This window comes from Xiphophorus couchianus, chromosome 23 (assembly GCF_001444195.1).
Source record: "Xiphophorus couchianus chromosome 23, X_couchianus-1.0, whole genome shotgun sequence".
In the NCBI taxonomy this organism is placed as follows: Eukaryota; Metazoa; Chordata; class Actinopteri; order Cyprinodontiformes; family Poeciliidae; genus Xiphophorus; species Xiphophorus couchianus.
Window position 1 is genome coordinate 12,604,936 of NC_040250.1, and position 14,341 is coordinate 12,619,276.

General features: G+C 35.7%; 1 long non-coding RNA gene across 1 annotated transcript; it reads right to left on the reverse strand.

Moving 5' to 3' along the window:
- Positions 1–5,025: 5,025 nt before the first annotated feature.
- On the reverse strand, positions 5,026–13,693 carry LOC114139264 (uncharacterized). The gene is made up of 4 exons (XR_003594409.1): positions 13,564–13,693; positions 10,533–10,643; positions 10,328–10,418; positions 5,026–5,365 (listed from the first exon to the last, which is right to left on the reverse strand). It is a non-coding gene; the product is annotated as an uncharacterized LOC114139264 (long non-coding RNA).
- Between the last annotated feature and the right edge of the window lie 648 nt (positions 13,694–14,341).

Consider the following 14,341-nt stretch of genomic DNA (forward strand, 5'->3'; position numbering starts at 1 on the left):
GTAGTAACAACCTTCTCAGCTTGTCAATGTTCTCCTAAGGCCTCTAATGAGCCATCATTGGATCCAGGTGCTTTAAACCAGGGAGAGAACTAAAACACACAGGATGGCGGCCCTCCAGGACCGACTTTGGACACCCCTGTGCTAACGTTAGCTATTATGATAAAATACAAGCTACTTCCCTTAAAGGCTGCTGAATTTTAGGTAACAGTAAATGGTTAATAGCTGTAATTGCATGCACTGAAGGTTTTGAAATAATTTTACCTGCAGTACAGGCTTAAATCGATTTGATAAAATAACAAAAGTGGTGAGGTCATATTTATTAATCCAATACCTCAAAATTAAGGGCACATTCTGGGGTGTCTTGCTGTGGTTTGTAAAATACAATATATGTATAAATATAAGTAATTTTGTATAATACTAAAGCGATTGGCATCCATTACATAAAAGGAACACAATGTGTTGATAATTAAAATATGTTGGGTCCGCAGTGTGTTCCAAACAATCACTGACCGTTAAAAAATCCTTCACATTTACACTCAAGGTTTCACTCTGAATCTCTCTTAAGGGGTTGGAAACTTCAAGATGTTTCTTGAATCTAAAAAGACATTTCGGATGCAGCTGGTGTGCAGCCAGCGGTGGGTCCGCAGAGAAAACAGTGTTTCAGTGCTGAAGGCAAAAAAAAAAAAACTGACCTGAAGCATACCGGCAGTCTCTGATGGGCTCAGACCTCAGAATTATGTGTTGTGAGTCAGGACAGAGCTCAGTGAAATATGTTCTGGTGCAGCTAGAGAATCCCTGCAGTTGAAGACAAACCTGAACTTCACTATCAAAGCTTCAACTTCATCTGAAGTTGAAGCTTTTTTTTGTTTGTTTGTTTTTGGTATACATCCAGTGAATCTTTCTCTGGGCAGAGGTTGTTTCTCAGAAAAAAAATGAACAAAAAAACCACATCGAACTACAGTAAAATAAATTAAAACCTTAAACTGTTCTTCATGTTGTTGGACAATGATATCTTTTCTTTATGTCTGCAAACAAGAAAATATTTGAAGTATAACTAACCTCATGTCAATCATATTTGTTCAGATAAACTGCCTACATTGGTTTTAAGGGTGCTATCTTTCTGTGCAATTTTTTACATTTAGCCAGTGATATTAGTTCTGCAATATTTTATCTAAAACTGTCTCATTACTGGCTTACTTGTGTTAAATGGTGGCTGCTGCAGTTGAATTTTCCTACTGGCTACACAACGGGACAGCTTGGTACAATCACATCAGACAGACAGTTTGGATGTGAAAACATCTCACTCAGACACAGTTTTGCCAAATCGGATGGGTTTCCACTCCACTGGGCTTCTTTTAGGCTGGAAAAAAAAACTGCTTTGGGCGGGATGTTAAAATTTGGGCTGCTTTCCTCAACATTTGCCAGCAGGTTTTTAGAAAATATTATTACGATGTTCTAACAAAGTTCTTATCATTGTGTGGCAGGAAAGAAAAAAAACAACAAAAAAACAAACATGTACATTTTAATGAAATATTGTATTCCTGCAAACCTTAGGTGTTTTTTTTTCATTTTGAAATATATATGTAGCACCTTTTCACATTCTATTCGAGAAAACTAAGATGGAGGGTGCTTGGGTTCGATATCAGTCTGGTACCCCAATCGGTGTGCGGCACCAATGACCTACCTTATGACAAATACGACCCAGAGAAATGTCGAAATTTTAGGCAAAGTGATTCAGCCTAACTTTACTAAACTAAAATGACAGAAAACCTATTATTTAGTCACCACCGTAGCTTTGTAGTTGAAAGACTCTTCAATAGGACCTAAACAAACATAAACCTCTTTACAGAAGGCAGGATAAATAAAATATTAACGGCCACCCTTTTTGTTTTTCCACAGCACCCGGACAGAACAAGAAATGTCCAATTATATCAATATACAGTTCTAAACAAAATATAACTGAGTCAGTTTGTTACTCACGACCTCCAGGAAAGTGTGAAAACGTTGCAGGCCTGTTTGAAAACCAACGAGTCGAAATTCACTTGCAAAACATTGAGAGCGTTGCAATTCACTTGCAAAACATTGAGAGCGTTGTAATTCACTTGCAAAACATTGAGAGCGTTGCAATTCACTTGCAAAACATTGAGAGCGTTGTAATTCACTTGCAAAACATTGAGAACGTTGCAATTCTCTTGCAAAACATTGAGAACGTTGCAATTCTCTTGCAAAACATTGAGAACGTTGCAATTCTCTTGCAAAACATTGAGAACGTTGTAATTCACTTGCAAAACATTGAGAGCGTTGTAATTCACTTGCAAAACATTGAGAGCGTTGTAATTCACTTGCAAAACATTGAGAGCGTTGCAATTCACTTGCAAAACATTGAGAGCGTTGTAATTCACTTGCAAAACATTGAGAGCGTTGCAATTCTCTTGCAAAACATTGAGAACGTTGCAATTCTCTTGCAAAACATTGAGAACGTTGCAATTCACTTGCAAAACATTGAGAGCGTTGCAATTCTCTTGCAAAACATTGAGAGCGTTGCAATTCTCTTGCAAAACATTGAGAGCGTTGCAATTCACTTGCAAAACATTGAGAGCGTTGTAATTCACTTGCAAAACATTGAGAGCGTTGTAATTCTCTTGCAAAACATTGAGAGCGTTGCAATTCTCTTGCAAAACATTGAGAACGTTGCAATTCTCTTGCAAAACATTGAGAACGTTGCAATTCTCTTGCAAAACATTGAGAGCGTTGCAATTCTCTTGCAAAACATTGAGAGCGTTGCAATTCTCTTGCAAAACATTGAGAGCGTTGCAATTCTCTTGCAAAACATTGAGAGCGTTGCAATTCTCTTGCAAAACATTGAGAGCGTTGCAATTCTCTTGCAAAACATTGAGAGCGTTGCAATTCACTTGCAAAACATTGAGAGCGTTGCAATTCTCTTGCAAAACATTGAGAGCGTTGCAATTCACTTGCAAAACATTGAGAGCGTTGCAATTCACTTGCAAAACATTGAGAGCGTTGCAATTCACTCCTCCTCTCCTCGACTTCCGTTGAACGCAGCTGAACGCGTGGTGCTGAAGCGGCTAGCTCACGTAGCTTAGCTCAAAACTCGTCATGACTACTTGCGTCTATCTCGTCTGGTTCCGTCCCTCTCGCGGCGACCAAGCTCTTCTAACGTCTCCTGAATTTCGTCCTCTTCCGTACATTTGTCCAGTTTTTCTCTCCCCTGAGTGTGTTTTCTTCACTTCTTGTCCGCTCGTTCTCACCCTCCGTTCTCTACCATCACGGTTCTCCTCTCCTTCCTGCTCCTCTTCTCTCAACCAATCACGAGTCACGCACCGGACGGACTGTCTCAGTAACCAATCAAATGGCAAAGCCAAATAAAATACACAGTGCATCTTACATCACACTAATACTTCTTTCAATTGCAATATTTACATAAAATAATGCTCTTAGTTGATTTACAAATAATACAGTTTTAATTACTAAGTAAACAAATTACCTAATAGCTACCTTTACCCTTTAAATTATTGAAATATTAAAGTAAAGGAAAATACAACTGTATTTCTTCCAGAAACAAGAATATGAAATCCATAGTTATCACCAGTGTTATGCATTAGTAAATAAACGTTCACTTTTAATATATTTGGGTCTTGTCTTTGACTATGTAAGATTTCTATTAACCTCAACATACATCATTACAGTAACCTCAGTTTACCACAGGGCTACATACAATTACAAATGATTGGTTAAACAAGTAACTCTATGAGATGGTATAGGTCAATGTCAACTGACATCATATTCAACCAATGTCTAATATTTACCACCAACAATTTCCCTGTTGACTGCTGTAACATTGTAGTTCAGAGATATATAGATGGCACCAGATGCTCCTTCCCAATTCAAAAGATAAAGAATGATGCTGCATGTGGATAAACAGTGGGAGGTCTTCATGTTGGCATACGTCAGTAATAATCTGATTTTAGCGATTGACTTTGTGTAAGAGGGGTGGATGGATAAAAAAAAAAAAAAAGCAGAGAAAAGGAGGTGCTAGCCCAGACACAGAGGGAGGAGTGTTTCTGAATGGACAGTTGGATTTGAGGATGAACGGATGACATTGAGGGATGGATCAAGTAGGGTTTACACTTGTTTGGTATTGGACAGATTGTGCTTCTGTGGTTTACCGAGTAATAAAGTGTAATGTGGGTCAGTCTGATGGCTTAAAGGATCACACACCAATAAAGCTAAGGAGTAACTAGAAATGTTTTTTTCTTTTGTGAAGAGGGATGAGATTAGTTGAGCACCAACGTGTTCAATTGGTTATTTGAAACCAAAGTTGTCAAAGCGCATTGAGCTAACAGACTTAAACTTTATACCTCACTACAAAGACATGTTTTGAAATAGTTTCTTAGTAAAGAAGACGAGCAGACTGCAGCATTGTATTCTGAATGCATGTTTTGGTAATCTGCTTTCATCTTTTTATAAGGAATCTTTTTAACTTTAAACAACATTTTAGTATTAATTGACAAGCTCCTGTCATAATTTTGGGTCAACTTTTGACCACTCTGTCAGAAATAATGAAATCATCCGCTGCAGCAATACATCCCCAAAGCATGATGCTGCCACTACCTTGTTTGACAACTGAGCCATCGTTCCAAAATTTTAAATCATATAGTTGGCTTCCTCAAACAACCTTCCTGCCAGTGGGGCCAGTGGTTAATATTATTTTTGTTGTTGTTTTATTTTGTTTATTTTTTCCTATACATTATTTGCTCTGTCCATGTAGTTAGCTGCAAATTTCAGTCCAGTGCGGTCTTTATTTGTTTCCTCAAAATGGGGAAGAGTTTTAAATTAATAGACTCTGTAAAAGAATTAGCCAGTAATTTTTCAGTTTAAATATGACCCTTCTTTCTGCCATGTGTAACTATTTTTTGGCACATCCAGTAATGTAAAAGTAAATATTCCCTCATGAGGCAGAAAAACTGGATGAATTGTGTCAAAATCAGCATCCTGACACTCCTGTGATGTTGATAATGACTAGCTTTATTTCCCATCCTGCTAATCTCTAACCAATATTTTTCTAACCTGTTTGTTATCCTCGAATCCCCCCTCACACCGTCCAACCCCTGAACCTGAACAACCCAAGCAGCTGGATTAATCAGCCCCTCGGCAGGCAGATGAGCCGCTAATCCCCCCATAATCCACCACTTTAGATGCCACCACTCTCTTTTCTCCCTGCCTGAAACATGGCCATTCTGCTGTAATGGCCGTCACGGGATTAAGTGAGAGCTTTAAGCTTCTTCTCGCTGTCAGAATGTCGCGGTCCACCGTCAGCATGAACAACAGCTACCTCAGACCTCAGCTGTGAAAAAAAAAGACACTGGGATTTAATGGGACGCAGTAGGAAAACTAGAGAGTGTGTACAGATAGGCCTGGAAGGGAGGGGGGGCTTCAGGTACGAAGCATAATCTTTCCACAACAATATGGTTCACACAATTAAAACTACAACAGCGTCTGTCAATATTAGCGCAAAGACAGATAGCAGCCGTCATGTCACTTTAATCCTTGATAAACCAGCCGGTGTTAATCCTTTATTTACTGCTTTAAACTGCTTTCACACAACAGACCACAAGTTGATTTATTTTAGTTATTACGAGTCAGGAAAGTTTTCAGTTCAAAAGCTGTTTGTGATTTTTCATCTAAAGTGAAATACTGTTTTACTGTTTTAGGTTTCAGCTTTAAATCATCTGCTTCACTTTTACACTTCATAGTCATTTGTTCTTCTAATGAATACTATAAAATGCTATTAAACTCTGTTTCATTAATTATTGTAATGTGAATATAGTTTTTTTCCTTCATTTAAATTTTTTAACAGTGTTTTTTTTTTTTTCCTTGTACTTGCAAGGATCTTTAAATGTCTCATAGAAGGGGGACAAAAGGAAAACTACTGCATTATTTTTTGGCACAAGTGTGCTCGAGTTCTCTAAAAGCTCCGGTCACCATGGCTCAGGGTGAAATCAAACGTAGGCGGATTCTGGTTTGACAAGACTTCTGATTGACCATTTCTCCAAACCAATATTTGTGAAAATCAGGAATGAATGTAACACATGGTCACACTGTAACACCATCAGGTAGAACTCATGTATTCTTTCACTATTTAGCCATTCCTCCCCAACCCAAGCAGAATGTTAGCACATAGAGCAAGAAGGAGGTGCATTTGAAAGGTCAGGTAACATGGGTGAAAACTACAGAGGGCAAGAAGGGATCAAGCAAGTGACAGTTTGTGTGTTTCCATGCACCGAGTTGGTTTTTCTGTTACTGACAGGGCCTGAGGTTTTCCCCTTTGTTCTTTTCTTTCCTATATGTATATATCTGTGTGTAAAGACAGGATGTGGTTAACTGTGAAACATAGAAAGGATTATGTGCAACTTAACCTTTGGGGCTCTGCTTCTCAAACTTCCAGAATCAGAGTCATCTTAACAGTTTTTTCTGCCCTTTTAATGAAACCATTAACGTAACACTGGTCACGCAAAGTGTAGATGGCCACCGGGGGTCGCGTCTGAGTAGGATGCTTTTTTATGCGAAACAGTGACGAGTGAAAAGTTGCACGGTTTTAAACAATGGGAAAATCAAACTGCTTCAACCAAAGAGGCCAGCACTGGTTTTAAGCAAAGGATTGCAGAACTAAACAAATTTATACAAAAATGTTAAAATTTGTACACAAACATAACAATGGTGCCCTAGATAACATATTTAGACAGTTCATCAGGAAAAAAAGTTGATTTGGAGGTTGATTAGATATTAAGGCATTTTTCATAGATACTTTAACAAGTTATCTGAATTTGTCACATTAGAATAACACAAAATACACTTAACACTTTTCAGCTCCGCAAAAAATTTAACATTTTAACTCACTTTCTAGCTTGTTTTCCCAAGCTTTCTTAAAAGCTTGGAAAAACAAAATGATAAACTCCTGATTCTCATCTTCATTTCCTCATACTTCCTTACAGCTTGAATTTCTTGTAATCTACTTGAGTTGACTTTATCGGACATTCCCCAAATATTCACGGGTCCTATTATTTCTAAGACTGTTTCAGCTTAAAGGATATTTTTCAGTTTTGAGATGCTCACATAAAAAAAGCAAAGGAGCAATTATGCCTCTGTTTCTTGACTTTATGAACAAATCCAAGAGGTCTTAAGGTCAAGTTTCATAAAAGTTGTTTCCTCTTAGAGGTCAGAGCAGTTAAATCTCAAACAAAACCTCGCAACCAAACTCCCAGTTGTTCTCTGGTTGGTTCCCAGACTTCTCTGCTACTCTCAGTGAGCATTAATGTGACATCCACTTTGAAATTAGGCAGCGGATTAAATTAGGGCTTTAAAATCCTTTTGGAGTCGCTCATTCAGACGTGAAAAGATTAAGGGGTGACGATGAAAAGGGATTCTAGTTAAAACTTACATTATCGCAGACTAAAAAAACTCTGTGGTGCATTTGAAGCCATTTGAGAATCTGTGAAAATGATTGCTTTGTGGACGAGTGAATGAAATTATAGTGCAGGGACCGTGTGGGCCTCGCTTTCTCTCATCAACCTTGCAAATGGACACGGCGCGTGGAGCAGACACACTTTCATTTGTGACTGAAAAAAGGCTCAGGGGCAGAGAAGCCGAACAGCAGGTGAAGTTATTCACCTCCAGGTAATATTTACCGAGACGAGAGGGAGAGGGAGAGGAGAGGAATTCAACCTTACCAGGAGGAGAGGCTAGATAATGAAAACAAACAAACTGAAACTTCAATTAAAAATAAATTGAAATATCTCATTTCCCCTTTCAGACTGGATTTGTACTGCTGAAGTTTGTTGCTCGATTACTTCTCATTGCCCTTGTCGTCTCCAGTTGTTGATTGGTATCAAGACAAACATGAATAAATGCCTGTCAGATAGTTGGCCCTGACTATTTCCAGGGGGCGAAAAAGAAAAGACTGGTCTTTTTCTGTGACTTGAACCGAAACCTGACTACGTTTTTAAAATTCAGAAATGTAGGGTTGATTTGGCAGTATTACAGGGAAATTATTTATTCATCCATAATTCAATTCCACTTTTGTACAGTGCATTGTATTTAAACAAACAAAAAAAACTTTTACCATTTTCTATTCCTTTTTGTTTATATGGTATTTGCAGTTATTGCTCCATTCACTTTGTGTTATCTCTCTTTTTACACACTACAGATGCTCCTATTTATCAGTTTATCCACTAGATGCAAAGTTCTGCCCTGCCAGATGATGGAGACACAAAACAAATGATTTATATTCTCACTAAACGTTGCATTAACTTAGGTATTATTAGTTATTATTAACTGTGTGTCTTTTCTAGACAGAGCCACTGACAGAACTACTGCTAATAACTTTGTGTATACGCTCCTTGTTTATCTTTCACACAGAAAGTGCGCCTGGCACCATGCCTCTCTGGTCTACAGTTTTCACGCCTATCCTCTCAGTTAATGCCTTAAATGTTCAAACTCGTGTGTGACTGGGGACTTTTTTTTTTTAATGAGGAGTTGCAGGAATTCATAATGCAATCAGGGCATCAACATATTACATCTGAACATGTAATCAATAGATAAGCTTACTTTTGAATACTGTACTTCACTAAAAGTGTCCAATAATTTCCATAAATCAATTTTTTTTGCTGATTGGCTCCATCTGATTGCCATGAAAGTGAAAAGGGTATTTTATTTTAATTTTACCACTTTAAATGACAGACAGAGGACATGTTTGAATATCTTGCGATAATTTCCTTTACCAAAGACACTGGTTAAAGATTTACGTTTCCAACTTTACTGGTTAGAATCAGCACAAATAAAAACTGTTTTAATGTTTTCTAATATTTTTCAGCCTTCTTATCGTATACAATGACAAGAGTGACTGTGGTCAAACCTTTTTTAATTCTTCTCTAAAGGGAAAAAAAATAGATGTAGATGTCAAATCTGTAATTTTTTTTACTTCAACACATTTCACACTAAAACAATCACCTGCTGGTCGAAAGTCGATTGTAATAATGCACTTTTCTTAAAATATTTAATGAAATTTGTTCATAAAATCAAATGTTAGACAACAACACCATGACTGTTTCTGAAGGTTTTATATTTTATTTCCCAACATTTTGGGACACCTGAGGATGTGTGACTTAATTAATTTAAGAAAAAACAAAATTAAACATGAGACATAAGTACATTTTGTTTATTCATACTTAACTATCCAGATGATCAGACAGACACGCAGCTAACACATGAAACATTACACTTCAAAGTATATTTTTTTATGAATGTTAGAATGACAATTTAAAGACTTTATCGTGTGAAGCTTTCCCTGAAAGCTCATTTCACTTTGAGACTTAAAGCAGGAAAATAAATCTGAATAAAATAAACCAAAATTGTACAACATTAATTAGATTTTCATAATAATACCCGAGTTAATGTGACATTTCGTGAGAATGTCAATCATTTGTTTTGTGTCTCCGTCATCTGGAAGGGCAGAACTTTGCATCTAGTGGATAAACTGATCTTCCATCAAACCAATGCTGCATCTACTGTATGTGTGATTCATGTCTTAAAATGAAATATTACCTAGAATTTATCAAATTTACTTGGAGATCTGACTACCAATTTATTAAAATAATTCACACATTTATGTTTTTTTTCTATCTTTTTTAGATATTCACACTTTGCAACCTGTTGACATCGAACAAACTGTGGTTCGGTTTTTTGCAGCTAATGGGTGAAGTTCTAACTCAGTCAAATCAACATGGTAATGGCATCTACAAGTCAATAAAGAGATTGTTTGTGTTTACCTTTAAAGGCAAAATTCTCGCTGTGGTCATATGCATTAAGTTAAAGTACAAAATGAAGGTTTTTATATCTATCTTAAAAATCTTATTTACTTTAAAAATGATCAATAAATACCTACATATTCATATCTATTTGTAAATATCTACTGTAAGGGACTGTTATTTTTTAATCTACTGTGAATTGCGTTTAATAAACTGGACCTATGGTAAAAGCAATGGTGAGAGTACAATTCCTTGTGGTATGGAGTACATTGACATTGTATTAACTTGTACTAGTGTATAATCAATAAATTATTAATTGTCTTTTTATTCAGCAAGTTAAATCAACAATTAATGTTGTCAGCTGGTTAATCACTTTATCACATTTTTACAGTACCGTTTGAAAAGATCTCTATTTAAGTTGTTGCTTTATTATCTATGGTCATTTGCTCACAAATGAAGGAATTCAGTTTCCAAATCAGCAGAATGACAAACAATTTTCCCACCTGATATCCATGAAACTTTAGGCTCTGGCTTCCTGGATCTCTGGCAGGATAACAATCCAGCTGTTTGTCTTCACAGTTGGACATGGCTGCTCTGAAGAATGAGAGGAAGCAACAACAGAATGAGTCTGTTAGATCCCAGACTCAGCCACGTCTGAATACACACAGAAGATAAATCAAAAGTTACTTGTCTCAGAAGGATCCTCACTTGATGATAGTTTCTTTAAAAGCCGCATCGAAAAAAAAAACTCTTCACAAGGAGGCGGCAATCAGGACAGAAACAAATCAAAGAAACTGCCAACGTGACGGGACAGGAGAACTGAATCGCAAACAGAAAGCATTAAGGTAACAGAGAAAAGTATCACGTTCGACAGTAGATACAGTAAAGCTATTAAATTTGCAACAATGAGGTTCATAATGCATAATATATTTATAATATAATAAATAATGCATTGAATAACCATCTTCTTAGGTTTGCTTAATTGTTACTGGCTAATATTATATGGTATTTTCAATATTTCTTTGAACATAACAAAAAATGAATTGTCAACGTTCCAAAAACAATGAGACACAATTTTGTAGCATCTGTTCTGCAGTAATTAAAGTGCCATCGACATCCAAGCATCCAAAATGAAAGGTAAATAATGAATACATAAACACAATAGGTTTTTTTTACTACTATCTGTAATAAAATTGTATCAGAAGTTGAAAATGAAATTTAGATATATGTTTAAAAAAAATGTAATTTTATTTACAAATCTATTTAATAAAACATTGTACAGTTTTTTATTTGTTGTGTTACAAATGGCTGTTCTACAAGACTGTGCTGTAAACATTTTATGCACAGTAAGATTCACAAATATTGGTATAAAATGTTGATTAGAATATGTTTAGTCTAGTTTTTTGGTTGAAATTATATTCTAGACTTTCTTTTCCTTCCATACACTCATGGAGTTTTTTTTTAAAAAATGCTGTATTTTTACTCATATCTACTAAGATGAGTTTAGACCTGTATGTTAAAATGTTTGGCCCCTTTAAAGTTCTCCGCTAACCATGGCCAGTGGGCAGCTGACCTCAGACACCGGACTGGAAAGAAATTGGAGCACCGCGGGTTAATTCCCAGAGGCCCTCATATGGATCCTCTGACAAATCAGCCGGAGGCATGGAGGAGGAGGAGCTGTGACTCCACGGTGGTAGACCACCGATGTTAAGAGGCCTCCGGCTATTCAGAGTGATGCCCACGCATGGTTCTGCGATACTTTTGTTGCAAAATGGTGATCAGAAAAATGAAAAGTGTCCCTTTTCATTAAGATTTTGATTTATGATAGAAATCTGATGTACAAATAAAAATACATCCATTTCTTAATCAGTTTTGTTTAAGACATGTAGACTTAAGAGTTAGATTTATACTGCAAACCTAAGTTGAACGACCATCATTATCTGCAGGTTTGTGAAACAAATTAACCTCTTTGGAGATTTCTGCTGTGTCTGATTTTTTGTCACATGAAAAGATGACACCAAAGGTAACCTTAATAAAAGCAAAATCCATTTTTTTTTCATTTCACTTTATAATTTACTTCTAGGTGAAAAAAACTATCCAAACCAACCTGACCCTGTGTATAAAAGTAATCACCCACCTTGTTAAATCATGAATTACATGTAATTTTTCAAATTGTTTTTGAAAATGATGTCAGTTTAACTAGCCACCGGCCTGATTATCACAAGACTTGTACTGTAGAATGAAGGCATCATTTAAGTAGAACCTTTCTGATAACATAAAATGAATATAACATCAGTAAAATTCTGGATTCCTTGTTTCTACAGGATCAGGGGGATCACCTGTGAACATTATCATCTCTGTTTGTTCTTTGTGTGTTTTTTGTTTTCTGCCGAGGACAACAGCAGATCAATAAATCATCAGATCAATAAATCCTAATCATTGTCCTCATGTCAGCTTCAGACCAACATTGGAAACATGGAAAGAAATGGAAAGTTGACATTTGACAAATAAAAAGCGATTCTCCTGACAGCAGTCAGATCCCACAGAAGTCTGTAAACATGAGACAGAGTTACTTATTGACTGATGATGGAGGCATTTTCCAATTATTTTTTTAGATACTGACTGTGACTAAATTATTAGGCTTTTTCAAGTAAACAAAATTATGATGGACAGTTTGCAGGAAAAAAATATTATTCTCATTGTGCTGCTGGTGGTAAACATGAGCAAAAATAAAGCAAGTGGAGTCCAGTAAAATGTAAATATCAAGAAATATAAATGTTACTGAAAGTTTAAATTTCTGAGAAGTTATGAGCATTTCCTTTATATCCTCGGAAAACTACTTGGACAACAGAGCTGGTAAGTGATTAGACTTTTACAATCCTAGTGAGGTTGTTCTTAAAAAGATGCATACATAAAAAAAATAAGTACTATGAAAAGAAACTTCAAAACCTGGTTTAGATTGTTTTTAAAGATTACTGTTTAAATCACAGTTCTTGAGTCATTGTGTTCATTAGAATTGGTACCTAAACATCTTCTAACTCACATTTATATGAATTAGAAGATATATGAAATATATTCATATTTGAATAGTCAAATGCATTTACATTGATTGGTGGCCATCTTGTTTTTTCTTTATTTTTCTTAATGCAGTATCATGCTGAACATGATAACAAGGTAGTAATAATTTACCAAGTGCTATGTAAAATGTTTAAGACAAAGTTTGTGCAGACTAAAATTAAAAGGTAAAATGTTTTTTTCTCCTTTTTATTCCTTTATAAGAAAAATGGTATCGTTGCGATTTTTCAGCAGGTCTTACATTGATTAAGCTTTTATTACACATTAATGCACATGTAGTTCCCTGTCTTTATTTTATATTTCCATATTTTCTGAATCAGTCTGAGAAGAAAATACTAATTTGGTGTATTTGTTTGTTTTGTGCAGCTATTTAAAATATTTCAGGAGTTCCCATCTTCTTCAGCAAAACTGATGCTACTTCAGAGTCTAACTGCAATTTTACACGTTATCCCCCAGTAAACGGGCTTCATTATTACCTCTTTGTCAAACTGTTTCAGTCTAGTCATTTTTTAAAGACTTTTTTCTTTCTGCAGAGATGGAAAAAGTAAAGAATGTGTAATTACCTGAAGGGGTGAGAACACTGCACTTAAAGTTAGCTGTATAGAAATCCTGCAGTAATGAGAAAAGGTAAGCTACTTAGAGACAAAAGCTCAATTTTTCTCACCTCAGTTCAGCAGCTAATGACAGACACTAACACAACGGCCCTGTGCTGCAGTTCTGCTACACTCTCAGCCTTGTCACAAGGAGAATAATGAAAAATCAAGGGATGGAGACACTTTGCAACACCTCAGATGAAAAAAATACAAAGAACAAGCTTAAGAAATTTTATTTAACAAATTGTTTGTAAAAATTGTGAATTTAGTAACGATTGAAGGAACATTAATAAGCAAACATGTATTTACCAAAAATAATTATGTATTTATTATTTAGTTGTACTTAGATTTATTTTACAAACATGACCTCATGTCTTGGCTGCATTACTCCTGAAATACATAACTATGAATATCAGACAGGGCATATTTATCAACTAAATAAGTTGATAAACTTGTTTAGTTGTTTAGGACCTTTATGAAATCATTTAAAATCTATTTCAGGATACTTAAACCATTGGGGTTATAATTTTCAAACCACAATACTAAAAATTGAAGCGAAAGAAGTAAGCTTGAGTTTACTCCTTGAAATTTTAAAGATCAGTTTGTTGCACTTTGAAAGTTCCAAGAAAAAAAAAAACATCCTTTTGTTTATTCACCTTTTTCTTTTGGAAATATTTCTGGGCATTTCTTAAAAGGATCCCGTAACCATCTTTACGGTACCAAGATAAATCCCTGCTGCCAAAGGTTCTTGTATCATTTTTATCTTGTAACCAGGTTTTTATCTTGTAACCAGGTTGCTATGTATTGCAAATTTTTTGCTCAGGTCCCTCTTGAAAATGAGATCTAGAT